Source organism: Periophthalmus magnuspinnatus, chromosome 15 (genome assembly GCF_009829125.3).
Source record: "Periophthalmus magnuspinnatus isolate fPerMag1 chromosome 15, fPerMag1.2.pri, whole genome shotgun sequence".
NCBI classification, from domain to species: Eukaryota; Metazoa; Chordata; class Actinopteri; order Gobiiformes; family Gobiidae; genus Periophthalmus; species Periophthalmus magnuspinnatus.
In genome coordinates, this window is record NC_047140.1 from 6597431 (window position 1) to 6624160 (window position 26730).

Genomic DNA, 26730 nt, shown 5'->3' on the forward strand with positions numbered 1-26730 from the left:
AGACAGATAATAACTATTATTGATAATACAATATGTCATGATCTTTACATATAATGACCATTGACCTCTATAGCTCCTCCCACTTCTGCGTCATCTGACTGCCCCTCCTCCTCCTCTTTCTCTTGTTCCTTCTGCTGTATTTAAACTCTGCGCTGACCCTCCTGATGTAATTACACACAGATGTCAGTCTCCTTTCTCTTTCTCACATGTTTGGTCCTGGTGGTCCTCATGTTCTTCGGGAGCCTGGGGGAAACAGGGCTCAGCTGCGGTGGAGGAGATAACGTAATCCCACCACTCTGCTGGCCCCAAGCGGCTGTCAGTGCATCTGGACTTATGGAGTGTGATATCGGTTCATCTGAACGGGGTGTGACCCTCTGAAGCTGCCAAAGAGACAGCGACCTGGGAGATGAGCTGAGACGTTTGAGACCCCCTGCACATGCATTATTGGCATTTTTTCTAGTATTTCTTGGCTTAAATCGAACTATATGGTTCAAATGTTGCATAACCGTGCATCAAAAATAAATCCATGTAAAAATCTGCTGCGTTATACCATGAATATGACACTGAAGAGATGAGGCCAGCAGCTCAGAATCACTTTTGCAGTTTTTCTATTAGGTTATTTTAGTGTAGTTTACAATTAACAAGATGTTAAAAAAGATCATTGATGTTTTAGTGTTTTTATTACTAAATACCAGACAAAAAGCATAATATGTCTGCTTTAAAGGGACAGTACGTAACATTCACAAGGTGGAACGTCACCATGGAAATGGAAAGAAAATCATACTTTGAAACATTCTCCATGGAGATAGATGCCACATGTTTAATGCCATACTGTGGAAAATTATAGCCAAAGGAGCACCACTCACAATAAGAACAAAGTGGGGAAAAACATGCTTTTTTGGCTAAAAAGTTACATACGGTGTCTTTAAGAACTAAGAAGCATAAAGCTTGTAGCACCAACACAAAGAACGTAGCAAAAGAGTGATTTGTTGTCTCCATCACCTTGACTTTACTGAATCCTTTATGGTGAATGTGCCTGTGCAGCTCCTCCCTCTGCCCATGTCCACTGAGCACACCCCAGAAGAAGTCAAACACTGATGGAGCGATCCCAGACATACCTAAGATACCAAAGACTGTCAGAAAACAGTGAGTGAGACATGGTTACCCAAGCTAAAATTAAGGATCTACTAATTCCAACCTCCACATGAATTGAACATTTGACTCCACTTCCTTGTCTCAGTAAATCAACTCGGTGACCTCCCTCTCCCCCTGTTTACAGCCTGTGCCCACAGTTTGACAGAGTCTGGACTGATTTCCTCATTTTGATCTTTTATTCTGCCACAGAACCTCGCTGTCTGTCATTGCCACATTGTATCTGTATCCAGCTCCAGAGAATTGGTTCTGGAGGATTTGGGCCCATCTGCTGAAGGAGATTTCTTGGAATCCAGAGCAATACAAAGAAAGAGATGAGCTGGTGTTATGGATGAAATGGAATCAAATCCTCACTCTGCTCTAAGAGTGTGTGTATGTGTGTGTGTGTGTGTGTGTGTGTGTGTGTAGGGGTGTGTGTGTGCGCGCACACGCGTGTGTGCATGTTTGTGTGTGGCTGTGGGTGTATGGGTGTGTGGGGTGGACTTATCCTTTGACTTAGACAAACTGTATTGATCCACAAAGGAAATTACTTGAACACAGTAGTAGTATGGTCATAAAATTTTTAAAGAATTAAAATGCCAAAAGAGAGCCTTGTCGAATAAGGCACAAAAACACACAGATTCATATGTATATATGTGCAATTGGAATAAAATATAGTAAATAAAATGTATTTAGGCTGTATTCAAGATGTGGTGAGGTAAAGAGAAACAGTGCAAAGATGAAATAGTGACACCTATGAGCTGTAGTTTTTGTAGTTATAGGGGTGCAAGATCTATCGCAATCAAATCAAAGTGGCAATTTTGAATAGATGCAATGGCAAACCAACGGCTGCCATTTTTATGTATGGTAAATGGTCACATTTTTATACAGCGCTTTTCCACGTTCAAGGCACTCAAAGCTCTTTACATCATTCATACACCAGTGTACTGGGGGCGAGGAGGGTTAATGGTCTTGTCCAAGGACACAACAAAAGTGTTCATCTGTGGGAGTTAGAATCGCACCACCAACCTGAGGGACAGTGGATTTGACCACTCAAACAATGATTTATGGTTTTGTCAAGAGTGAGATTCAAACCTTTGGATCAGTGGACAAACATTCTACCAACTGAAATACTGATAATCCAAGTATCATAATTTCCTTCACAAACAGCAAAATATCCTGTGTTATTTTGCATAAAAAAGTAAAAGACCTGTAAAAACCTGTTCTAAACTAGCCTTATATGTGATTCTTGTATCAGTTTGTTTCATTGACATTTAGGTCATTTTGTCAATTCTTCTGGACGTGTTTAAAAGTGTGATCTGTGTGTATATGCGTGTGTGTGTTTAATGTGTGTGGGTATATCTGTGTATGTGTGCGTGCGTGTGTAACTGTGTGTAAGAAGGACAGATGCACTGTATCTCTACAGAACATGTTTGACACATGCGTCCACACACCTCCCTCTGTCATTTCTCATTCAAAACATCCATTGTTCTCAGGCTTTTGATGAATCCATATTTAAACAGCAGTGCCCCCTCCATCTGAAGAGTAGGACCAGACTGAGCCAGAACTAGGTCAAAGTTTAGTGGAGCGTCCCGTCTGAGCTGCAGGATTGTGTGGGGGCATAGGGGAGGTGTCTGCCTAATATACGGGGGTCAGGGGCCGTGTCTTACATCACACACACACGGGGGGGTTATTTACTTTGAATTAGCAATAGTGGAAGACTGTGAACTTTTTTTGTGAGTATTTACTTTTCTTGTATAGTCTCTTCTACACTTATGTTTTATAATTAAAATTCTGCAAGAAAATGTTACAGAATGAGTACTTTTCTCTGCTCAGGCAACAACTGTGTTTGACGTCACTGTGTGAGATTATTATTTTGATATAATTCTGTTTGACTCAGGTGACAGTGAGTTAAACGTCCAGATGAGCTGTCTGTCTGTTTTGCTGTGGAAAGGCGTTAGGAGTCCTGTGTTTGCTTGGTTCAGCATCTTGTGAGTAAAAGCGTTGTTATGTAACTGACCTTTAACATGACTGAACATAAACAATGGCTCATATTTGATACAGGAACATGAACAATGGGCCTCCAAGTTAACGATACACCATTGTCCCCTTCACAAGCGCTTGTCTTTGATCATATAATGTGTTTTAATTTAGTGTATATTTTCATATTTTTAAACCTAACTATTACTTTTATTCAAATTGTCTATTGTCTAATCCCTCAGTCATCTGTGTGTGATTCATAGTAAAAGAAAATTTAACTCTCTCAACTGGGAAAACGCCTTCACTCAAAAAAATGTTTGTCCAGTTGACATTTAATTTTTCTTTTACTATTGTTCTAACAGTGATATTTGGCTCAAAAATGTATTAACATTTACAAATGGACCAGGAGGTTCATATTAAACATCCACTCACATAAATGATTTGTTAACAAAAACTGTAAAGATGGCAACTAAAACTGCTCTTTTAGATTAGCTTAAGTCACAACACGCTGATTTCAGACGCTGCACACACAGTATATAACACACTGTGATTCTGTTAAATGAATGCAAAACCATAACAGTGAAATATATTTAGATTCTTGGAAGTTGGATTTCAAAATGACACTTCAATGAAAATAAATGTACAATGTTGTCTAACCCCTGAAGACTTTAAAAGGTGTTTTCGATAAACTCATGGGTAGTGTTTTCATATGACCCGTTCACTTTTAGTTTTCATTCTCATCTCAATAGCAGCTCATTTTCCATAGACAGTGTTTTGGCGAGTGTTTGCGTGCGCCATGGCCTCTCCTGCACATACCTCTCAGATTAGACTGTGGGTGGCTCTGTCTGAGAGAGGGGCTCCAGGTACGAGGGTCACATGTCGGGTCAGCTTTGTCTGGGTACTCATTTAAACTATTATGCAAAATCGACTTTTTGGAACTTTCTACCATGTTATAACCTAAGTATCATCCATGTATGTTTGAGTAATCTAGTGATCTTTCCTGGGCCCTATTCAAACCCTCCTTATGGTTAGCTATATGATTCTGTCCAATGCTCACCTCACAAGAGCACGTCACCCATGCTCGTGCACATCATTTTTTTTAATAAATACATAAAAGCATGATACAAAACAATACACTACAATTTCACAAACCTGATGCAATGTGCAGTAGTTTCATTAGCAGTTGTGGTGTGATAGCGCTCTGTAGGGGGAGTGAGCAAGGAGAGGGGGCATTTTCAAACTTTAACAGTTAGTAAAATGTATTTGTTTATTTTTAAAGATGCATTTGCAGTCATTGGTGGGTGATACAGGACTTTTAACATGACCTAATTGACCTAAATCGTCAACTTCTATAATTACAATTGAGTCACTTTACTATGTCAAATGAGTGGCTGTTCCCATGAATCTGTTTTGTCAGTTCATATTTTCTGTGTGATATAAATGCACATGATAGAACTTCACTTGTAAAAATGAGTAGAGAGTATTAGTACAGATATATTGTATAAGGAGTGCTTGAGGTCAAAATAAGTCTGCTGTGTACTGTCTGCGTCTAATTATAAAGCTGATGATCAGAAACTGCAATTAGCATGCTAGTTATTGTTAGCTTTACCATTACAGCAAATCAACTCTGGATTGTGAGAGTTGAGAAAAGAGTGTTAAATAAGTATTCTCAGGATGCAAAAAGTAAGTGAGGAATAACTTTGGACCACTGCAAGACCTGTCACAATAACACATTTTGAAGCACGATATATTGCTCCAGAAAGATTAGTTTCAATATTATCATTTTTCGCGACTTTGTCCAGCTGACTCAGAAACAATAATTCAAGATAATCTCAGTAAACCAATTTTTAATAAACCATATTATCAAAAGATCTGATCTGAAACAAATATATAACAAAATGGACCAATAATTAGCCACAGAAGTCAGATTCAACCTTCTACAGCTCAAATCTTATTGTATTACAACAAAAATATCCACATTTTTGCAAAGAAATTGTGCACACGATAAATATTGAGACCCAAAATCTACTGTTCCAGCTATCATGTATTGAACGATAAGTCGATATAGTGATTATCGTGACGGGCCTAACCACGTTAATAGGAGATAAGCGACAGTAGCTCATTTGGTAGAGCTCGACATAAAAACATCATTGGTTGAGCAGTCAGATCAACAGATGACTGCTGTTGTTGTGTTCTGGGGCAAGACACTTAACCCCCCTCGCCCCCAGTGTCTGTGTCTGACTCTGGTGTGTGAATGTGTGAGTGGGTCCTTGCTGCAAAGCTTTTTGAGCAGAAAAGCGCTGTATAAAAATGCGACTATTTACCATTTACCATAAGAAATCAGATACAGCGTCTTTAATGCTCGTTCCCCTCTCCCATTTTAGAACATAATGTCCCTTGGCGGTGAAAGAAAGGATGTGGAATATTTATAGTTGTCAAGTTTGCTAAATGGAAAATTCCCAAATGGTCCTGATTGTTTTGCTTTGGGCCTGCTCCTTTCACGTTATATAAGAACCTTTTTTCACTATTAGATTGTTGACTGGATAAAAAATGACTCACGAGGGCAGTATTTTGTGGGCCCTGCTTGACGGGAGAAGCATAAATGACATAACACATCTGGAGTATCTCACGGCTGGATTTCAGACGTTAGAAAATCGGCGTCATTGATCTAAAAGACAGATTTAACTTGAAATGGAGCGTTCTGTAGAGAAATCAGGCCAGTGTAGTGTTGTCTCATTTAGTATGCGGGCTGGGAGGGGATTAACCACACTTATGTAACTCTGTCTGCGGAAACAAGCGCACCCCTCCTCCTCCTCACACATGTCTACCCCTGCATCTTATGGGCTGGGCTTAGTTGATAAACAGACAAGACCGTATATTTTGAATTTAAGTGTCAAAATACATGGTTTAAGGGCTTGTACCTGATATGGAGCCATGAGTAAGGATCATGTTTTAGTTTGAACTGCTAAACACGCCCACTTAGACCTTTCTGCATCTGTGATATCCAACAAAATGCGTGGGTAGGCCTGTCACGATAACACATTTTGAAGTGCGATATACTGCTTAAGCCAGTATAGTCGATAAATGATCATATTGAAACCAAACCATAAAACAGAATTATTCACAAAAAAGTATTCTATATGCACACTATTGTTAAATATTGTTGAGCTGCTTAAATGAACAGCAAAAAGCAACACTTGAGTAATTAGTTCATGTAATTTTAGTTCATAATTCCACCTTCTGCAGCCCAAATCTGATCATATCGCAGAAAAAATAACCAAAAATGTTCCACCACTACAAAGAAAAAGTCCCTATGATAAATATTGACCGACCTGAATGATAAGTCGATATAGTGATTACTGTGACAGGCCTATGCAAAGGTTGTCTTTCTGTCTCAGTTTCTTCTCATTTATCTGAATTTACATTACACTGCGTAATATAGACAGCATTTATCTTAATCTGAAGATGTTAAAATCTCAAAATCTAAACTCAAGTTGCCTTATTGGCCTTTATCTTTATCTCTATTATTCTTGGACCTGTCATGCAACTAAAGTGGCATAAAGTTTGACATCTTTGTTGGTGCAAATGCTATGCTAAAGTGCGGTGGTATTATTGAATCCCATACACTGACAGATGATGCAGTAGTTTAGAAAGTTTGGATAGAAGGATTTTATATCAATGACTGTGTAGTAATGGTAGTGATATTACTGTAGATTGTGAACACAACTGAGTGAAGTTTAAATGGGATTCTTGCATTAATTATAGGCAACAGTAGCTCAGTTGGTAGAGCGTTTGTTCACTGACCCACAGGTTTGGCGGTGCGATTCCAGCTCCCACAGATAAATGCTGTTGTTGTGTCCTTGGGCAAGACACTCACACTGGCGTATGAATGTGTGTGAATGTGTGTGTGGTTCCTTGATGTAAAGTGCTTTGAGTGCACTGAATGTGGAAAAGCGCTATATAAAAACATGACTATTTGCCATTTACTTTACTCAGATGTCAATGTTCATAGGTGTGTTTAAAATGTGAACATCTTAATAAAAAATATTAATTCAAATAATAATAATTACATAAAAATAATAATTACAAAAATCACTGACAGTTGAAACAAAATCATAACTCTTTTGTTTCTAAATATATTTCTTTTATTTTTTCCAGAGCATTTTAGAACTACCCTTCTGAGATTAATCTGAGCAAATACATACAGCACCGAGGTACGAACCCTCATTGTACAGTGGTACTTTGAGTCACATGGGTTAAATTCACAAACCCAGCGGTGTTACGTCGACATTTTAATACCAGAGATGCCCCGAGCGTAAATGCCATTAAAGGAATAAAAAGTCGTTTTCAAAGAGGGGGCAGTATGTGATCTCCACAGACCTGACTAGTCCCGATTTCTTCCTGTGGGGCGATCTTAAAGAAAAGGTGTTTGTGAATAATAGTCATAAGCCCGGAAATGCTTTCAAATGTTATGCAAAGTGTGTTGGATCAGGCTATTAAGTGCAAAACCGAAAATGGTGGTCACTTAAAAAACATTATTTTAAAAAATTTGGTCATTTTTACTTTACTTAACTAACTTACTTACTTACTTACTTTACTTTAACTCTAGTTTAAGTAGTGATAAGTTCAAATGTAAGTGAACAATTATAACTGTATATATTGTAAAAAATCTCGGAAGGTTCAGTTTACCTACTGCTAACATTTGGTGAGTATAACTTAAGAATTATAGGAGCTACTGAAGATTTACAAGTGTCAGTGACTTTTGGGCCGCACTGTATAAAGCAAAAAAAACCTAAAACACAAAATACTAAAATTGCAATTAGATCTTTTTCCAAAACTCATCACACTCTAAACAAAGCCAAAATGATGACAAGGCAAAGTTTTAGGACTATGGGGAAAAATGTGTAGTCTGCAGATGGTGTCATACAAATGAAGTAGTAAAGCAAAGACTGGGGAGTGTTTTGGAGCAGTCTGTTTCTAGTGTGATCCTCACTGTACGCTCTGAACAGCACAGCTCAGCATCCTGTCACTCCCCCTGCAACAGAACAAGTGTGAGACCACATACGTCCACGGACCACTATGAACCTACCTGGACCACTGAGGGATTACACAGATATAAGGCCACACGGGAATATAAAGTACAGTAAAGAAGTAAAGAAAGTACTAGGATTTAATGTTGAAAATGACATTCTGTTGTCTAAATATAGAGTGTTTTTTAAATTATCATCATAGTATCAGAATGTATATTGAGTATCAAGTCTGTTTGTTGAAATTTGAGTATTTTAGAAACTACTTGGCACTTACATTCTTCTGTATAATTTCTCTATTACAGATGCGGTTAGACAAAATCCTATGAAAGCAGCATACTGAGAAACTATTCACAATGCCTCCTCCTCTTCCTCCTCCTCCTCCTCCTCTTCCCACACAGCCAATCATCTGATTAGCATATTTCATTTGGCTTAAAGGGTTTTGACACTTGTGTTTGACAAGTTCACAAATCGTGCGGTGGAGTCCTGACAGTCTGCAGCTCGTGTGTGTGTGGGACCATGTATGGAAGTCAAATCTAACAGGTTTTTGTTTTTATTCTAGTGTAACTCCTGATTAAACAGCTACGCATACGTTTAGAGGGTTACAGATATTGATCGTAGTGTGTGCCAGCAGTGAAACTAAGAGAAATGTAGTTGGTGATGAAGAGGTTGATAGTTTTGCTGCTGCAGTGGAGATGGGGCAGTGGAGGGCTCGTAGCAAACAGTGTAGACACAAGGAGAGGGAGTGTATTTATATAAATATCCTCAGATGTTGGTGGAGAAGGCCTGTGATTGGCTGACACTAATGAGGTGGAGGTGGTTCATTTCTGCTTGGAAGGAACACAAAGAAAAGCAATTTTTCTGACGAAAACTGTAATTAGATTTGAAGCAATCACATTATAAAGAAGACTGAAATATGTCCTGAAATGCACGGGATTCTTGTAATAGTTTCGCTGTTCATAGTGGTGGAACGTGACAAAGTACAAGTAGTAATCTGTGCTTTACTGACGTACATTTTACAGTGGATACTTTTTACTTTTACTCCACTACAGTTGAGAGCAGTGTCTGTACTTTCTACTCCACTACATTTTTGAACTGGACTGAAAAGTAAAAAGTAGGTTTCATATGATTTGAGAAGTTATTTTTACCATGTTTGTGACTAAAGTTTTCAAGTTCAAGTACACAAATAAATACACAAAATTCATAAGGGAAAAATAAGAAATTGGTTTGTATTGCTGCGGTTTAACAAAATATGTATCATTTTCTAATCAATAACATCACATTTACACTTCAACACTTGTGTGAAATACTTTTACTTAAGTAGATTTTTCGAGTGATACATTAATTTACTTTACAAAGTACATGTACAAAATTGAGTACATGATCAAATACTGACTGTTCATGTTTTTACTGTCTAAGCTACGGTTTCACAATATGCTAAAACCATTTGATTCAATAACTATGTTTTGTATGGCATGTATGCTTGTTTGGAAAAGTATTTTGAGAATTTAGTTGTTTTGTTGTTTGCCATGAACATAATGTGACTTAAGTGAATCTGTCTTTGTTGCTATATGCTAATTGTGGGACTTAATGGAACAGTCCCGGGTTGACACTGGCCGTTCTCCCACAATCCTCTGCTGTACTAACACACTTGAGTGAACCAGGGCTGAGGCAGGACACATGACCCGGCACAGACCCGGCACACACCCAGCACAGAGCCAGCATTCACACACGTCTATGGCACAGAGGCACCTCACCGCCCTGAGCTCTGCTGTCACACTGGGCTCTGTGCTGCTCAGCTTCTGTCAGGCCTCTGAGATGAGTTGAATACATGTCTTCTTATGCAAACACTTCTCTTCTTGGGTGCTGGAGGTTCACTTGGGTTTGTCCTATTCTAATTTTTGCTTTCTATAATAAATAAATAGAAAGGACTAACGCATATACGCTTATTTTAGATGTTATTGTAGAGATGTTATTTTAATGGGTTTTAACTGCACACAACATTTTTAGATCACCATGTTAACTTTTACTTTTTTGAAATGCTATATTCACCAAAAACAAAGTATTAACCTGTTCACTTTCGTTTTTGACGCTCTGAGTCTCCCCTCTTTTTGCTAATTCACTCCCCCTTCAGAGCGGTATCACACTACAATCAATACACATCCCGTTAAGGAAACTACTGCACGCTGCATCAAGTTTGTGAAGTTGTAGTACAGCTTTTGTGGAGAATTGTTGTTGTTGTGTGGGTGTGTGGGTGATGTAGGCTTGTGGGCGGAGCTTTGGACAGAATCTTACAGCTATCTGTGAGGAAGGTTGGAATATGGCCTGAGAGAGATTGCTAAATCACTGAAGCATGTATGAATGACATCTAAAATCTCTTCATGTTTTTGATGAGGAAACAACCTTACAACATGGTAGAAAGCTCAACAAAATAGATTTTACATAATACCCGCTCTTTAAAGTACACACACAGAGACTGGAGCAGCATAGGACCAAATATCAGCCCGATATATCCAGAGCTTTCCGACTGATGGAAAAATCCTGCAACATCATCACCATTATATTGTCCGTCCCTATTAATTCATCTTTAGGTTTTGTTACAGCTCTACAAACTTTCACAACTTGGCGTCATTTTAAACCTTCTAAACCCCATGACGGCTCCTCTGTTCCCATGACAGGGCCCAGCGTGTGTGATACCTGATCTGTATGAAAACATTTCAATTCTCCATGGCCGTGTGAAGTCTGCCTGCTGCCCTCCCTTCCCCTCTCTCCCCTCTCTCTCTCTCTCTCCTCTCTCTCCTCTCTCTTGGTTGTCTTTCCCTGACAGTACTTCTGAAGCAGTGACAGGTGCTCCACGCTCAGATCTGGCAGAGCTTTGTAGCCGCCTCTCCATACAGAAGACTATAGGGCCAGGAATTATAGACTTTTTCCAAATAGTTCAGATCATAGCTCCTAGCTCCTAACTCCTATCTCCTAACACCTAACTCCTTTACCTTTGGAGCTATGTCATGGCATCGACCATAAGTGTCCTTGGCAGATTGCAGAAGGAGCTTCAGTTGTGAGAATCTGACCGTCCTAATAATGTTTCATAAAACGTTTCATAAAATCACCCACAAAAGGACTGCAATAAGCTCTCCACATCCTCTACTGCACTCATTTAAATAAGAATCTCAACATGATGATACAAAAACTGTGCACAAGTTCTTTGCACATGAGTTTATGCAAATTAGCCCTGAACATAAACAATCTGCACAAACCTTCCCTTGTGTTTTTATGTAGTGTACAAATAAAATGTGTGAAGCTGTGATGCCCCTAAAGCTTTATTTTCATTCTCATATAAAGTTGGGTTTATTGTTGTATTGTATAATATCTGAGGTAATAAAACCTTTAATGCAGAGTTCGGCCGTGTTCAGAAGCCTTTGGGGAAAATGCGCACTGTATTGTGGGATGCCTCATAGCTCCTTACGGCTGCTTAGGAAGCTCCTGAGGTTCCTGTGCTGAAGGAGCTATGAAAGGAAGCACACAGGCTCATTTTCCTAACTCCTTTGTAACTCAGGGACTATTCAGAATGTCCTTATCATGGCAGGTTTTGGTTTAAGGAGCCAGACTTTGTGGCCAATTTGGGGAATTGGGAATGAGCCGTGCTCCATGTTGCATATTTATCTCATTTTACTTTACATTTGTAGTAATACTTCTTAATGTTGTGCAGTACGATGCTTTTACAATCAAAGCTGGGTCAAATCTGGTCACGAATTCTGCCAGGACTGTAGAGGGCAGCGCTGCATTTCTTAACGAGAAAGACACAAGTAAAATGATTTCTGAATATTTTAAATTTATTTTTTAAAACTATTAATGTTTGATTGTTATTATATAACTAGTATAGAGGCTAGATACTCATTTTCGCATGTATCAATACTAAAAAAGTCATATTCACAGGACAGAAATTTAGGACTTTCCTGAATATCTTCTTGAACTGTATCAGGACAAGTATAAGACACATAGACTAGTATACACACATGGACCACTATGGACCTACTGGACACTGAGGGTTACACAGATATAAGGCCACATGTGAATACAAAAGACAGTACTATGATTTAATGTTGAATTCTTTCATTTAAAGAAAGAGGTTTTTTTTAATTATCATTGTGGTATTATAATTGATTATTGAGTCTATTCCTTAGTATTAAAATCTGTTTTGAAATTTTAGCATCGTAACCAGCACTAATGCCTCTGTCCTGAGCAGGAGCACTGGCAATCTGACAGAGGAAAAGACCAGACAGGGAAACTGGAGTAATTAAAGTGTGTGTGTGTGTGTGTGTGTATTCTGTGGGTGGGGGTGTGTGTGGATGTGGGTGGGTGGGGGTGTGTGTGTGCGTGTGCGTGTGTGTGCGTGTGAATGAGAGAGGAGGTGATTCACATCCTCCAGACACTCTTAACTGTTCCAACAGCTCCAGAGCAGACATCAGGCTTTGACATCTGCACAGAATGAAAACTTCCAGATCAACTCAGCTCATTTTTCACAACACGTATAATTGTACCCCTCATTTTCGCAATAATTTGGAACATTGTATGCAAGGTTTTGAATCAGACAGAGGAATTTGTGAGTTCATTTAAAGTTTATCCATCTTCCTTTGACTCAGGGCTGTCTCGATAACTGTGGGTACACAATAGCTTCAATTACAAGCTCGTTATCCAGATACTACATAATGTCTTACACTTGTAATGCATTTTACAGGCCTGTCAAAGCCTCTCAAAGTGTTATACTGTTGTCATTATTCCTTCATCCCACACTCGGAGGTGGTAAAATAACATTGTAGCCACAGCTGCCCTGAGACAGACTGAAACGAGGCTGTCAATCTGCACCATTGGCCCCTCCAACCACAATCCACTTATGGACACAACACGTTCATACCATGCAATGTAGGTGAAGTGTCTTGCCTAAGGATACAATGACAAAACTTGGTCGCAGCAGAAGTCCAACCTTTGGGTGGGGACTACAGAGCCCAACTGTCGCCTCTACTACTCATTAGAACAAGTATTCATCTAAAGAAGTGTCATAAATAGGATAAAGTCGGACCTTTCTTGAATAGCTTAACTAGTTTATCTAATAAGACCACAAAAATACTAAGAGGAAATGTGTTGCATTAGTGCATTAGTGTGTGAGATGGTTACAGTCGTAGTGGGATTGTTGTTCGAGTGATTTTCCACATTTTGGATTTCAGAGCTCAGTTGACCTTTTAAAAATGTTCTATCTATGTCCTATTCACAGTGACATTAGATTACAATACATTTCCCAAAATTGTGTTGTGAAATCTCTGTTGTTTTTAATGCTGTCTGACTCCCCATATCAGTATCTGTTTGTTACATAATGTTGCTTTTATGTCCAACACTGCATGACATGATGAATTAAAGTGAAGGCCACATGTGGGAGGACCTGAACACCACTTTCTGCATAGCCATCTATCAGCCTCGATATGGAGTTCATCAGTCAAAGCACACACAATTTTTTTAATCATCTTATTGATTTGGTTTGTGATTTATGTTTTAATAAGAGGATTCGGTTCAAAGTTCACATTTAAATGACAAGAATTGACAAAAACACTGAAATATGAACTGATACAAGAATCACATTTCATAACGTGTTTGTACAGATCTGAACTACAGGATTTGCAGTTTTTATACAGGATAAAACTGGGGATTCTGAAATTGCAGCCTTTGTGATTCAAACTGTGATTAATCTTGCAATCCTAGTGTAAAGGCTAAAAACGTATTGAAGCATGGAGCTATATTATGGTGGCACAGTTTGTGAATGACTGAACCTGTGCTCCGTGTTCCCCCAGGTCTGAAAATCACCTCAGCTCTTTTTACAAACAGCATCTCTGCAGCTGTCAGCCCAGAACAGCTCCCTCGTGTGGACAACAGGGGAACTGCTGTAAATGTGGACAGCTCTATTCCCAGTCCTAGAACAGATGGGAAGCAGTTCATTACTTTATGGTGATGAAGAATGCATGAAAATATATTTAAAATGGTTGCTGTGCTTCCTACTACAGGTTGTGGCAAAATAAGTTGCGTAAGTAGCATTTATCAGCTGTAAGATGTGAAAAGTAGTTGTAGTCGCTGCTCTGTGTGTAGTAAATGCAGTGTAGCTGTAGTGGTAATGGTACTTGTAGTTGTTGATGGTAATATTTGACAAAAGACTGACAATGGTCATCTTTACTAAACTTTACTTCATCTTTAACCTGTTGTGTAGGTTAAAATACTCCTTGTAGTATCGATGGTAGTAGTGGAGGTTGTTGCTAGTTGTAATAGTTGGTAAAACATGAATATTTGGCAAAACGACTAGCTTTAAAATAGCTTTAGCTTTGTAAAACCTTACTTTATGTTGATCTATTTTGTTTAAGTTTGAATACTCCTCCCAGTATTGATGTGTATTGATGATAGTAGTGGCAGTACTTGGTAGTTGTAGTAGTTGGTAGTACCAGCCAGGGATATTTTGACAAGGATATTCTTTACTTAACCTGTTTCGTTAGTTAATTTTGAGTACTCCTCCTTGTGGTATGTGGATGGCAGTAGTTTGTAGTCGTAGTAGTTGGGAGTACAAAGAGTATTTGGCAAAAAGAAAAACTTCAGCTACTTTCTTTTTACTAAACCTACTTAATTTTGAATACTCCTTGCACTTTTGTTTGCAACATTTAACAATTGAGTCATAAACTGTATAAAGAAGTGGTGTGCGTCATGTGAATGTTCATATCTTGATTTACGGACACAATAGCAAATAAAAACGCTAAAACGACGAGCCTGACAGCAGCAGCTACGGAGAGAGGCGATAGTTTTTCAATATAAAGTGAATTCGAACCGAGTCGATGGAGCCAAAAGCCCCATGATCACTTCCCATCTGAAACGCAGCGGTTATATATGTCCAAATATATATACAGTTTATGATCTGAATACAAGTGCAGTAGACACAGTTACACTTTGATACTGGATCTGAGCAAGTCCAGACTCAGAGAAAACTATTAGAATGGCTTAGAAAATAATTAGAAGATTCCTGGTGGACAGAGGAGCAGAGACAGCTCCTATTGTTTCTTCTTTTGCCTGTAGAAGAATCAGCCTCATTTATCACTGCTGTTTGCCTCGTGCTGTACGTGTGGAGGTCAGTGTTTAAACCAGCGCTCCCCCTCCCTCCTCTGTACTATATATTTCTCTAAAGTACTTCTGCATGTCACCAAAGTCAGACAGCTGCCAATAATGTAATGTATGGTTGAGCTAATCTAATCGAATTGCAAGGATTTTTAAAGGCCATGTAAATGTACCCAGTGATGTGATGAAGGGAGATTTATCAGGGAAAGTCTCTCCTGCTGGCACCTTAGACATGGGTGGTGAAGAAGAGGTAGACAGGCTGAGGAGGTTTGTGGTTCTGCTGCTGTGGTAGACTGTTTTATTTATTTACTTAACCAAAAATTGTGCACATTTGAGTTATGCGGTATATTTAGGTGTTTGTTACCTTTGTTGCAGCTTTTCTTTTTAGACAAATTTTAACTCCCCCTAAGTATAGCAAGTTTATTTGCACCTCTTTTGATTTAAAAGAGTTGTAGTACTGGAAATACGAAGGCAAAGTACAGGATACAGGTACAGGATTAGGACTGTGACATCAAAAATGCTTCTTTAAAGGTCCTATATTACACATAATTTACCCTTTTGAGGTTTGAGCCATGTTAAAACTCTATTACCTCATAAAAAACACACCTGGAGTTGTGTTTTGTTTCATTTACACATGTTTGAGTAATCCTAGTACTTATTAGTCTGTCTACATCTACAAAGCTCAAACTCACCAACTTGTACGGTCATGTGGTTTTAGTTTTCAAGTTAACAGGTATCTTTAAAGTATTGGAGAAGGTGTTTGAAGTTTAAAAACACAGTGGAGCACTTCCTGTATTACCACATGACATCACAAGGTGGAACGGAGAGAGAGCTCTGCCTAAATATGTGTGAATGAAACAAAACACAACTCTATGTATGTGTGTGTTGAGGAAGATCAGAAAATAGCGTAAAAAGAGCCCTTTAAGCATTCTGCAGCATAGCAGCTTTGCGTTGATGCGGCTTAGGTGTTGTGGGCACACAGTGAGGTATTGGATTGTGATCTACTGTGCTCTAGTCAATAGCTCTGTATATTTGAGCACATCGGTCTCATCTACAGGGCCAGAGATGGACCACAGTGCACAAATCCACTCAGGCCTGCTTGTTTAAATCAGTGGATTACCAGATTACCCTCTGATCTTGTATCTCTGACCTGATATTGTGTAGTGTGAGGGCTGGTGTTACGTTACAGAGAAATTTCACTTGGCTATGGGCTTTATGAAAAAATACTGTGATTGTGATTAGATTGAACAGAATCATATTTTTAAACCATAAATCGCCAAAGTTCACATTGTAAACACGTCCAGAACAATTGGCAAAAAGACTGAGATGTGAATTGACAAACTATGTATTTCAGAACATGTTTGTGCAGTGTTTATGCAGAATAAGAGATGAGACGGAGAGAAGATGAAGAGATTTTGTTGTTTGTGGAGGAAATGATGGTGCTTCAGAAGTTGCAGCCCTTGCCATTCGCTTATTGCGTTCATTCAAATTGAGATTTCAATTCAACTGTGATTAATCTTTCAGCTCTTTTCACTATTGGGAAACAGTTAAAGTATTTTTATAATCTAGTTAATTTGATCAAAGTTGTGTTGGAAAAAATGCAAAAACATGGACAATGCAATTCAAATAAACCTTAGTTTCATTTGCAAGTTTACATTTTAGGTATCTGTACTTAAGTAAATTTTACAGTGGATACTTTTACTCCATTTGAGAGCATTATCTGTACTTTCTACTCTATTACATATTGTTTGACACCTGCTGAGGGTTTATTTTTTTATTAAGTTCGTACTTTGAGTGAACAAAAATACGCAAATAAAAACAGCTAGAAAAAAAATATGAATTCAGTTGTTTCTGTTGAACAAAATTCAGCACAAATCTGTATCAAAATCACTACATTTGAGGCTTTATATCTGCGCAAAATACATTGACTTTTTACTCATTAAGTACATTTTTAAACGGATATTTTAGTACTTTTACATAAGTAGATTTTTTTTTTTCCTCTGATGTCTGTGCTTTTACTAAGGTAACAAAATTGAGTACTTCTTAATGTGACCTTCTTAGGAGTGACCTTACCTTCTCTTATGGTGCCCATCCCAAAATTGCCAAAATCAAAAAAGTCACACAAATATAAAGTCGTAATTGGAGACGTCTACAGCCAATCCTCAGTAAAAGCATGTGGTTTGGAGCAGAGTTTAGACTTAAAGACATTTTGTTTTAAATTTACATGATTACAATCGTCAGCAGAGTAATATTTTAATCCATTTTCATTAGATTTTTATAGAACAAAATAGACTCAAACTTAATATTATGAAGGATCAGCGCGAGCAAAAGAAACCGTGATCATCAGCCCTAGTTTTGAGCTTTTAATGTAGTCTGAGTGCCTGGGATGTTTTAAGGCTTTTGAAATATTTAAACTAGTCTCTGATTGGTTTAAAAAGGCCACTACGAAACTACTTTGATCTAAACCGTGAACTCAAGACACCCTGGCTTTGTCTCCCCTCCAGCTAAAGTCGTGATCCAGCTCCACAGTGCCACTCCGCTCACATTAAAGATGCTCCCCGCGGCGACAACATATGCTGCAGATAGGGGATTAATAATCTCTGTCTAATCTGCACCCATGGGTCCTCATAAAGCCACTGCAAAGGGTGACATGTCAGCTCCACTGCAGACCCCCTCCTGTAGAACTGTGCAATTAAACACTTTTTAGGAGATGGAGATTCAGTCGGTTCTAACAGACAGTGATGGAGTGTTTTTAATGGAGAGTGTCTACGGTAAAAGCATGTAGTTTGGAGCAAATGGAAGACTTTGGAGATGTTTTTTTAGTTAAATGACAAGTCTTTTGTTCGAGTTAAAGATATTCACATTGACAGCTGTGTGTATTTGTTTTTAAAGAAGACATAGAGTGGTTGTGTTGGCCATATAATTACAATCTTTGACACTCGTTATGTTTCATTATTTCCGTTGACGTCCACTTTAGAAACCTGCAGTGCCCCGTGGGAGCTGATGTTGGCCCTGCTGTCGGTGTCTTGGATGGATAGCCGTGATTAACAAAATAAAATTGGAGAACGAAATGAGTACAGAGCAGTGGGCCTGTACCGGGGGCGGTGAAAACGGTGTTTGGAGCAATGACATCTTGAATACAGGAGTGTAAAGATTACTCAAATATGCATGAATCACTCTGAAAACAACTATAACATGGTCAAAAGTACAGAGAGACCAGCTGATCAATATATCCAGCCGATATTAGCAGTTTTTAGCGTATGGGCCTTACATCTCCAGCATAAGCCGATATTTAGTGCTACCACATAAAGCTTTATTTTAAAAGTCCAGTGCAAAGAGATAACTGCCCAAAATGTGACCACGCTCTTCACATGGCTAAGAGATCTATATTTATGCTAGCATGCTTTTCCCCGTCAACATAAATGGTCTGTCTAGTTTGTCTCGTGCAGCCTTAAAATAGGTCCCTCATGAAAACGCTGCTCTTTACTTGGCGATGCTCCAGTTTTTCTCTCATGTGACTGTCATGTGATGTTTTTTATGTGTTTAGGTGTTGACCTGATTTAACACGTGAATCAGCTCCTCCATATCATGCGTTAGAACAGTAGGACCCCGTGATCTCATTCATTGAGTAATACGGCTGCAAGATTAAGCGCAATCAAATGGAAATCGCAGTTTGAATAGGCGCAATTAGCAAATCACAAAGGCTAAAAATGGCTAACCCTGTTGTTTAGATCTGTGCAAACATGTCCTGAAACGTGATTCTTGTATTACTTCAATGTCAGCTCAGACTAAAATATGAACTTTGAACAGAATACTTTTATCAAAACGTAAATCTGATCGCAGTGCTTGTCAGAAAAAATGCAATCAGATATTTTTCCCAAATCGCTGAACCCTATTGAGTAACATTATCTGCCGATGGAACTGCCCTGTCAGCATGTGTTCCCGTTCACCTGAAAGCAGCACTTGGCCCGCCTTGACCCCTGCTCTGGGACACTGGGCCCCGGTCGATAAGTGTGGTATCACCTATCACCAGAGTAACAAGCCCCAGCATTACATCATCAGATACTGTGGGGTGGTATATAGAGGAGGTGAAGAGTGAAGGAGTTGAGATGAGAGAGAAAACACTGAAAGGCAGAGAGATGGATGAAGAGAGAAAAGGCTGAGAGAGGGATGAGGAGAGAGGGATGAAGCAAGGCAGGTTTATTTGTACAGCACAATTCATACACAAAGTCATTCAAAGTGCTTTACAGAATAATAAAGACAGTAAAATCACAATACAAACAAATCAAAACAGAAATAATCATCATAAAATGAACATTAAAAGAGAAGAGTGTAGAATTAAAACCTTTCAATCTTATGCACAGATAAACAGAACCGTTTTGAGCCTGGATTTAAACATTGTCAAAGTCGAGGCCTGTCTCACATCTTCAGGGAGACTGTTGCAGGTTTTAGCTGCAGAAAACTGAAACACTGATTCCTCATGTTTAGTCCTGACTCTGAGGACTTCAGGGACTGGCGTCCTGCTGGTGCCCAGAGTGTGAGATGGTTCATGTGGCTCTAACATGTGGGAGATGTTCTTTGGTGCTGGTCCATGGAGAGACTTGTACGAGCAGAGCTGCTTTAAAGTCTATTGATGATGAAGAGAGAGAGATGAGAGAGAAAAGGCTGAAAGGGAGAGAGAGGGACATGACTATTTCTTATAGCCAGTGATCAACTTTTTTAAAGCCACAGTATGCAAGTTTTAGGGGAAAAAAAGCTAAATTAAAAACATGTTTTGTTTTTTTCCATTTTGCTTTGAAAAACATTACTCTGATGGGCTTGCATCTCCACAAACCTGACTCTTATTTGACCTGACAGAAGGCCTCCTTGTTTCCATGGAAATATTCTTTTGGCTACTATATTCCACAGTATGGTTGCCCATGGAGAATGTTCTGAAATCTGTTTTAAACTTTCTATTTCCATGGAATTATGCAGGTGACATGTCACCTCCAGAAAGTTACTTATTACACCTTTAATCAGGGGTCCACAGCCAATCCTCAGTACAAGCATGTGGTTTGGACCAAATGGAAACTTTGGAGGAAGAAATGTATCTACTGACACTGTTCATGATTTTCTTATTTTTTAAAATGTTTCATTATAAAATAAATAAATGATCTGTCAATGAATAAATCATGATTTGTGGCAAAACATAAATCTTCAGTTATGAACTGTTTAAGTATGACATAAATTCTACACAAACACTGTACAGAGCCTTCAGTACAGAGTCTTAAACAGCCGGGCCTTTGTCGTCAGTAAACATTTCCACTGTCCTTGTTTTTCACATGTTGTAAATGTGTGTCTCGACATTCCAGTGCCTCTGTCACCTGAGTGTGAGGTTGTTTACATGTTTAGGGTCACCATGGGGGGGCAGTGTGGTGCTTCACTGTCATAAACATTAACAGATTTGTTGACCCAAAATGCATTGTGTAGCTGTTTATGGAATGATAAAAATGATTTGCTCTTTGTCTCACTGCTGCTTCTTTTCATTTTCTCCTTTTTGAAATATGTCAACTTCACAAAACATTTTCCCACTTAAGTCGTAAAACCATCATGTAAAAGATAATAAAGTTTGTGTCTGTTTTAATATTTCCATTAAGGTTTTTGAAAGTATCGAAAATCAGATAATAATCGATACTAAAACTTGTATGGAAACTAGATGCTCATTTTAGCAGGTGTTGATATTGAGTATCGTGTCTATGCCTTTGTGTCAAAATTCAGTTTAAAATGTTAGTATCATGACAACACTTATTTCTACAAAGCTAAACTACACACCCTTTTTCTTCCAGACCAAGGACAAGAGGACAGACTTACTACCCCAATTTTGGAGTGACAGTCCTGGGATGAACGTGCTCCTCCCTCCGCCCTCCTCCAGACCTCCAGGGGGGGCCCCAATACTCTGAGGTAAACAAAACCCCATCCCAAATGAACTTACCCCATTTTAGACAGTATTGACCTTGTTCTCTCGTGTCCCTCGTGTTGTCTTTCTAATGGGGGGACATGGGGACAGGCTAGTCACGTTTGGGGAGATCTAGTTCGCGGGATGGGTCTTTGAAGTGTCAGCTCGGGGGGGTGCTTTTAGGAGATGGATGACAGTCGGAGTGTGTGAGCAAAGGGGGGCGGGACATGGAGGTCAGAGGTCGGGAGTCGATGGCGTGCGTGGATTGGGTAACAGCAGGTGTGCTTGTCTGCTTATTTTGGACGCAATCTAATTTACAGTGTGTTTCGATCCTTAAGAAGATGAGAAGGCGGGATTGACTTTCAGAAAACGCAATAAAAAACTGGTCTTTGTTAAAATGCTTGAGAGACTAACATGCAGTGGTGCATTGTAATGAAGTAAAAGTAGTAAAGTACTGTTCTGAAATACAAAATTGAGGTATGTGTACTTTACGTAAATACATTTTACAGTGGATACTTTTTACTTGACTACATTTGAGAGCAGTATCTGTACTTTGTATTCCGCTACAATTTTGAACTGGACTTAAAAGTAGAAGTATTTTTTATTATTGTCTGAGACCTGCTGAAAAGGCTGAGGGTTTATTTTTAACACGTTCATAACTTTAGCAAACAAAAATATACAAATAAAAAAATGGCTAGAAAAAAACAAATCTTTATCAAAATTACTACATGTTTTTTACTTGCTACTCTTTACGTACATTTTTAAACAGGCACACTAAGACTCTTAAGTAGATTTTTTTCATGTAATACTTTTACTTGAGTTTTTGTTTTTGCTCTGGTATCTGTATAGAATAAAGTACTTCTTCCACCATGGCTAACATGGTAAAACAGACAACCAAAATAGAAGTAAAAATCTGCACATTTATGCATATTTTTTTCCTCACGATGTCCAACAAGCCTGAAATAATTGTGGGATGACATTTTCTTTGGTGATTCTTGCTCAAAGCTGCAAATCCTTGTGATATGTTTCATTTGTACTGTCATATCTAGTCCAAGTAGAAATTATGGGTGTACCGTTTTGGAATTACAGCTTTTCTGACAAATTACTTTTTACATTTTAATACTTTTGGAGCATTAACATCTGACGGAACGCTGAAATATGAACTGCTGAAGTCGTTCCTTGCGCGTAATGGATTTTTGGTTTTTTTTACTACTCCTTCCTCTTATTATTTTCTGCAGTGTATCTCAATACTGATTGATAATGATTTTTCTGACATGTTGCTATCACGATCAGATTTGCGATGTGTGTTTTAATAATGGGATTCTGTTCAAAGTTCTCATTTTAAACATGAACTAACTAAGACAAGTATCACATATATTTCAGATCATGTTTGTACAGATCTAAACTACAGTGTTAGCAGTTGTACACAGAATAAGACAGGATACTTTACTGTTTGTGGTACTTCAAAAGTTGCAGTCTTTGTGATTTGCTCATCGTGTCTATTCAAACTGCGATTTGGATTTGATTGTGATTAATCTTGTAGCCCTAAGTAGAATATATATTGGTCCCTAGTGATTTCTGGGACTTTATTGGGGGATTTTTGTGTAGTGTAACTGGGACAAACATGGTCATTACTAAACTTGTAAGTAAAGTTTGACATTGTTTGCGTCATCTTAAGTCCTCTCATGACTGAAAAAGTAGGATGTGTGCTGTGATAATAATAAGAGGAGCAGCTGTCTTCCTGTCCATAGTGTCCACAGTGTCCATTACCCTGTGTCCGTCCCTCCTCTGGTCCCTGCTCTCGGACCAGCTGTCCCCCTCTCTGTAGCACAAAGCTCCGCTGCCACAATACAAGGTCACGTTTCACAAAACTGTATTTCTGCATTGTTGGGTAGGTGCCAGAGTGTGGGTGAGTGTAGTTTTGACATTCATAACAACTTTCAAAGCAGTAGAGAATGTAATTAAATTGTAGTGTACAACTTGTTTTAGTACCAGACCATGTTTTATGTTTGGGTTAGATTATGTTTATATGGGATATGTTTTGAAGTCTTGAGAGAAGTAAAGGTGATCCTTGATGACCCTCATCAAAACTTGTCAGAAGAGGTTTTAGATGTCATCCATGCATGTTTTGCTAATTCAGCGATCTCTCCTGGGCCCTATTTGAACCCTCCTCAGGTTTAGCTCTACGATTCTGTGCAGTGTTCCGCCAATGAGACTATATGACAATTCTCCATAAATATACAAAAGCATGATACAGAACTGTATACAACAACTTGACAAACCTGATGCGATGAGCATTTTTATCATTAGTGGGATGCATGCTCATTGTAATGTGATAGTGCTCTGAAGGGGGAGTGACTTCAGTGACTGCAGGGAGCAAATAAAGGGGGGGACTCAGCATCATTTTTTCCATGAATATAGCATTTTCTAAACAATAAAAGGTAACATGGTGATCTAAATATGGTATGTGTTATAGAAGTGTAATACCCAATTTAAATAAGGCTCAGATTCTGAAATGAACCCAGTCCCAAATGTACAAATCATTTTATCCCTATGCCCAATTTTTTCCCATGTATTTGTGCAAAATGTCTCTTGTCCGAATACAGATATACTGTATAAGCAGCTCTTGAGGTCTAAATAAGATTGTAGCATGCTTTGTGCATCTAATTAGAGAACATTTTATTGCCTGATAATCAGGAGGTGTGCATTAGCATGCTAGTTGTTGTCAGCTTTACCATCATGGTTAAACTAAGGATGTTCAGAGTGTATAAGGTAAGTGAGGCATAACTTTGGACCAATGCAAACCATTTAAAATAAACCATTTAAAATAAACTAGTTGGTGACAACATAAAGCTTTTTCTACCAAAGCTTTTACCAAAGTAAAAGTACTGTTGCTTACATTGCTGAAGTTTGTGTCTGAAAGTACATTTTTTTCAAAAAGTTGGTCATTTTCCCTTGTAATCCTCACTTCCTTGTATTTGTGTCTTGCCAAGTCATCCCAGTGGTCATCCTCCCCCTTTGTTTCAGTATAATTCAGTTCTGTGTGAAGGCCTGGTGCATTGTTAGTGTCTGAATAGCCCCTGACTCACTGTTCACTTGACCTTTTCAAAATGTGAAGTGTGAAAGAGCCACTGTTTGTTTGTCCTTTCTGGGCCTCTGTAGTTATGTGGTCAGAATGATCATTTGCTGAGGGCTCTATAACTCTTATGTGAACCTCTGACCTGCACCTATGTAAATCTTATTGACATCCTTTTTTAGTTAAATGCTACTTGCTGCTGAGTCACCTGCTGGTAGTGTAAGAGACATTGTTATTACCTGTTCAAGATTTCTGTATTTATTCTGGATTAAATTCTGCATGGAAAATGTATTACTTCAAAGCAAGGATATTCTTCAATAGTCAATCTCATTTATTTAAAAAGCCGTATTGTGCTTTTTTGGGAGTATTTTAGTTATAAAGGCAGCAGATTTTCAGTGACATAGTTTTGGCCATGTCTGACCCAGAGTCTGAATCTTTTCAATAATCACAAGTAACAGAGGAGAGGGTGGGGATAGGGGGTAGGTGATAACAGAAATTGTCAAAGAAAAAGTCAAAGTTTTTTTTTTTTTTTTTGTATAACGTATTATCGCTCTGTAATATCGCTCCGAGAGGGCTAAAATAATGAAAAATTGGAGGTTAATACAGCTGTAGAGACTTTTTTCCTTATGACGTATGGCTGTGAAAGCTCCTCTTCAGTTCTCCCTCGCGTGCTGTGTTGCCGCTCACATGACCTCGGTGCATGTGGTATATGAGTGTCAGGGTTATTACCTGTGGAGGCTGAGTGAAGCTGCTGCTGACTCACTCTCTTAAGGACATGAGTCAAAAGCCTTCTGCTGTTCAACCTGAGACCGGACCCATTACCCAAACTAAAGTACAGCTCCCAGCACCACTGCAGCCACTTTTCCCTAAACCCACGGGGGCCTCACATCAGCTGAGTGAGGCTGGCAGCACTGAAGGGTTAATAATCTGACTTTTATAATCTGACTCTATACACGGATCAGGCAGAACATTATGACCATTGACCGGTCAATGGGATAGTGAGGATTATTTCAGTCACAACAGTTGGGTTTGTGCAGTGTATGGTTTACTGTTTGAATAATCACAGTAAGGCTTCAATCATTTCTGTAACTGTACGACCGAAGTATATGTTTTATGTAGAAAATCTGTATTTCAAATCATGATCACAATGCTTGTCAGAAAAATATAAATGAGGTGTTTTTCAAAAATGTTTTGGCTCCAGTGTCGACTTCTTTACCCTCTGTACCCATCACTCACGTTAACATTTGCCTTGGATCCAGAATACACATTATACAATACTTTTAATATTTAGATATGACGGTAACCAATCAGGGACGCTCATGGTCCATCTGTATCAAAACAAATATGGCTTCTTATGAGGAAAAAAAAATGAAAACATGTCCCAAGGGACTAAAAAATATCACAGATTAGGGGAGAATTAATGTGCGCATCACTGAAATAAACAAATCTGATTGCAGGATCATGGTCGGGCTAAGGAACACTCTGGGTGAAGACGAGTCCGGGTCACCACGCTCCGTCTCTGCCTTATTAAAACTTATATATATATATATACACACACACACACAAACAGGCGTGTTAGTTTCAGTGTAGTTATCTCCTCCATTCAGATGGATATAACCAGTGATCTGACCAGAACTGAAGAAGCCTCTTGGATGACTTGGAAAACTTTTGTCCAGTTGACAGAATTGAATTTTACGTACTCCCAAAGTTATGAAAAGTGACCACGCATATTTGACGTTACCTCTTTCAGTGACTCACAGCGAGCGCAGTTGTCTTTTAGTCCACCTCAGTATCAGGGGAGATGATGAGATGACTAATGCAGACACCATCTGGGAGACATGAGGTAATGGCTTAGTTTGTGGGAAGTTGAGGACACAATAATGACTAAAGATAGAACTTAGCTGTTCTTTTGAATATGATGCATAGTTTTGATGTAAACTAAAGTCTCATTATTATTCCACAAATGGGTAATATAGTATGCTAAGGGTTGGTAACTCTTAAAGGCGCAGTACCTGATTTTTATCATATTAAAAACCCGGAAAACTGTGGCTTATAAATGCACCCACAGCCCTTTTTTTTTTTTTTTTTTTTACAAAGAACCTATAAGAGAGCTGTGTGGTCGTGTTTTGTGCAGCTGTCTCTCCATATTAAAGTGTTAATATAAAAGTTTGTGTGCATTTTTTTAGGCAGCAGACTGACCAAAACAAAATATTGGCTTGTAGCGGCTGATTGCAATTCGCTAATGTCCATATATTGATCTGATCTGTCTCTAGTTTGCAGTGGTCTGAAGTTATCTCTCACTCACCTTATGCGTCCTTCTGAGTTTATAAATGCTTTTACTGTGATTGTAAACCAAACAGCAACTAGCATGCTAAAAATAAAACGCTTTATAATTAGATTCAGACTTATTATGACCTCAAGAGCTGCTTATACAACAT

At 38.7% G+C, this 26730-nt stretch overlaps 1 protein-coding gene across 1 annotated transcript in view; it reads left to right on the forward strand.

The window, feature by feature from the left end:
• The window catches only part of lzts2a (leucine zipper, putative tumor suppressor 2a), a 91806-nt gene that overhangs the window by 20422 nt on the left and 44654 nt on the right, over positions 1 to 26730 (forward strand). The window contains exon 2 of the mRNA XM_055227154.1: positions 21107 to 21221. The gene's annotated coding sequence lies outside the window, so the exon portion shown is untranslated. The remainder of the gene's footprint in view (positions 1 to 21106; positions 21222 to 26730) is intronic.